We start from the raw sequence: 2,979 nt of genomic DNA on the forward strand, positions 1-2,979 counted from the left end.
CTTCTTAAAATACGAAAAACATTATCCTTTCTTAACACTCCTCACCGGTAGGAGCAACTGCGCAATCATTAGAATCAGCACCGGCCTTCATCAAATTTACAAGTCTGCAAACAAACAAAGGCACTAGCACAAGTATTTATTATTGCACAAAAAAAAATGTTGAACATATGCATCGCACAAGATGATTGTCTGCATTGCTTTGATGCAGAGGTCGGGGTTATCCTCTTTTTTAAAAATACGCATCGCACAAACCAACCTTTTCATGTGCAGGAGTGTACATGTGCAACGTCTGCCGAAATCTGGATCGAACAAAGTCTCTTGGCGTCTGCCCAAATTTCTTCGAAAGAGATAACGGCGCTCGTTATCTTCAAAGGTGTGGCGAACAAGCACGTTACTGTAGCTGCTTTTCACGTTTGCTTAGAGCCTAATCAACGGCGTTTCTTTGAGCTGCGAAAGCTTCAGATCTGCGTAAAGCAGCTCAAAAGGCAAAGCGCGATGAGGGTGCACCCCGTTTGCCATCCTAATTAAATCGACGTTGCTCATGGCCAGTTCGATTAGTACCGTGCATTGGTTCCAGCGAGAGAGAAAAGGGGGCTCAATCGTGATCTGTAGATCCAACAGACGCTCTCCTTGGCAATCCAACGAGGACTAACACAAGAGCAAGTAAACATCTTCAATAAGGTAACGTTGCTGAGTGTCAATAAAAGTCAAGACAAGGATTTTCACCCCGAACATTTATCGATGTTCCAATCAGCATCTTAATAACGGATCTTCGGATAGTCACCTCCTTGGGTACTCCTTGTCGCGGTTGTCGAGAGCCGCCACCCCCGCTGCAATGGCCACCGGGGCTTGCCATAGAATTTCATTTGAAAAAAGTACTAATTGTTTCAGTCAATATTGTTGGTTGTCTGTTGCAAGCTCTAGAGATTGATCTGCTTGATGAGCAGAGCAACATTTTATGTTTGATCACTATCTTACTTTTAAGATCCTGATAAGCGTCATTCATGTGGCACGAACATATGGTAACTCCAAATGTTTTTGATTGCAAGTCTAGTGACGCGGGGATGACAACTTTCTTTTCGAATGACAACTTTCAACTTTTTTTGTTTGTTTTTTCTTTTTAGATGGCAACTTTAATTGTATAAAACATCAAGACCGGATTACTTTATGCCACACCTGTGACACTTATCATTTGAGTAGTTTAGTAAGTATAAGTTTGAATCGCTGACTTGCATTTAAATCTTGGAAATGACTGAAGGATTGACAGTCTTATTCGCCTTTGACTAACGCAAAGATTTTTGTAGTAGTGCCCGACCGAAAGGGTGAAATGATTTCGGGTTTGTCTGTCTAGTGGAGATTGGAGTTGAGATCACGGCATACTTAATTGGTTATAATTAGCATTTGGTATGCCGTTTGGTCACAGCAGCAGGTATACCGTCACTAGCAACCACTGCTACAGGGGCAGGGTACTTTGATGGCAATATACCCGGTTATTATGGCTCTCGGTGAACGCATGAAATTTTACTGGAATCAGCTCGCAGAAACTTCTTTCGTACTGTAATAAGCAGAGCCTGAAATGTCGTTTTCTTTTCGTACGAACTGCATTGTTCTTTTCTACTCCTTCGTATCACATTATAAGACGTTTTAGTGTTAAAAAACGTCTTATATTATAATAGAGAGGGAGTATAACGCTCTGATTAGGGCTTGGCTCAACTGCATTGGCCACCCATAATTCTAGAGTATCGTGTTTGTTGTAACCGTGGGGTTTGAAGACAGGCAATCAGCTTCTGCAATTGAAATAATAATGCACGCTTCACATCCTGTGACCTCACCATGTGCATCAGTGCGTGCACCATTGTACCATCCATTGAGGGAGTCATCATCTGTCAATGATCCACAGTTCAGAGTAGTGCAACAAATACAGAACTTGGTGTTACAGTGTGTTTGCATAATACTAGTAGTACCGGTAACAATAATTGGAGAGAGCATGGGATGGTTTTGGAATGGAACAAAACAGAAGTGCTTCAAAACAAAACAAAAAACAGAAGGAGAAGCAGAGGTCATTGGTAGATAGTGTGTCTGGACCATAACAGCCTGGGAGAGGAAGAAGTGTCGGCGGCGTCTCCGTTTTATGTAGGCTTTTGGATGGATACCGTCGTCGCAACGTACAAGACAGAAGAACTGCCCGGCACGTCAGGGAAGAGAAGAGCTTTCATGATTTGCTGGCCCTGTCTCCTCCTTGACCTCCGCTTCTTTATTTAAGCCGTTGCTTGCTCCGTTTGCGCCTAATCACACGCACCGGCACGAGCGACAAGTCGCAGTCTTCTTTCAGCGTTTTCGCAGGCGAAAGATATGCAACAGATATAAAATTGGGCAGCAAATGCTTGAGAAGTTTCAGCTTGCTCCGTTTTCAGGTTTGCCTCTGGATGCAAGTCTGAAAAACATTACATTAAGATGGGCAGTCGGCAGTAAAACTGTGGATTAATACCAAAAGCATGTACCTATCGAGGATGGTGATCCGTCGCGCTCTACGTACAGTCTGTTTATAGCCTGGTTTTCAGAAAGCGACAGTATCGTCGTCGTCAGTTTTATTCATCACTATGCGAAGGATCTAATTTTTTTGGAGGGGGGAATAGGTGAAAAATGTGACGCAGTCAGTTAATAACTTTCAATCATCCGTCGTCCGGAAAAGCAGGAATTCCGTCAGCTCATGTTAGGCTGTTTGAGCCAGTTTGAGCAATTCGTATTTGGCGTCTCTGTTGCACCCAAATCACCTCCAGAATTACATGTAGCCCGACAGTACTAACAGCAATGCGTATGGATCATTGCAGCTAATGCTAACCGGCAGGTACGCACGTAGAGGGCGGCCACACCCACACACACAGACACAGGCACACATCACCATCATTCATCAACATAATTGTCATGTGTGCCAGTTCTCATCTGCTGATGATAATAAAACAAAAATGTAAAGTGGTG

Source organism: Triticum dicoccoides, chromosome 7B, assembly GCF_002162155.2.
Source record: "Triticum dicoccoides isolate Atlit2015 ecotype Zavitan chromosome 7B, WEW_v2.0, whole genome shotgun sequence".
Classification (NCBI taxonomy): domain Eukaryota; kingdom Viridiplantae; phylum Streptophyta; class Magnoliopsida; order Poales; family Poaceae; genus Triticum; species Triticum dicoccoides.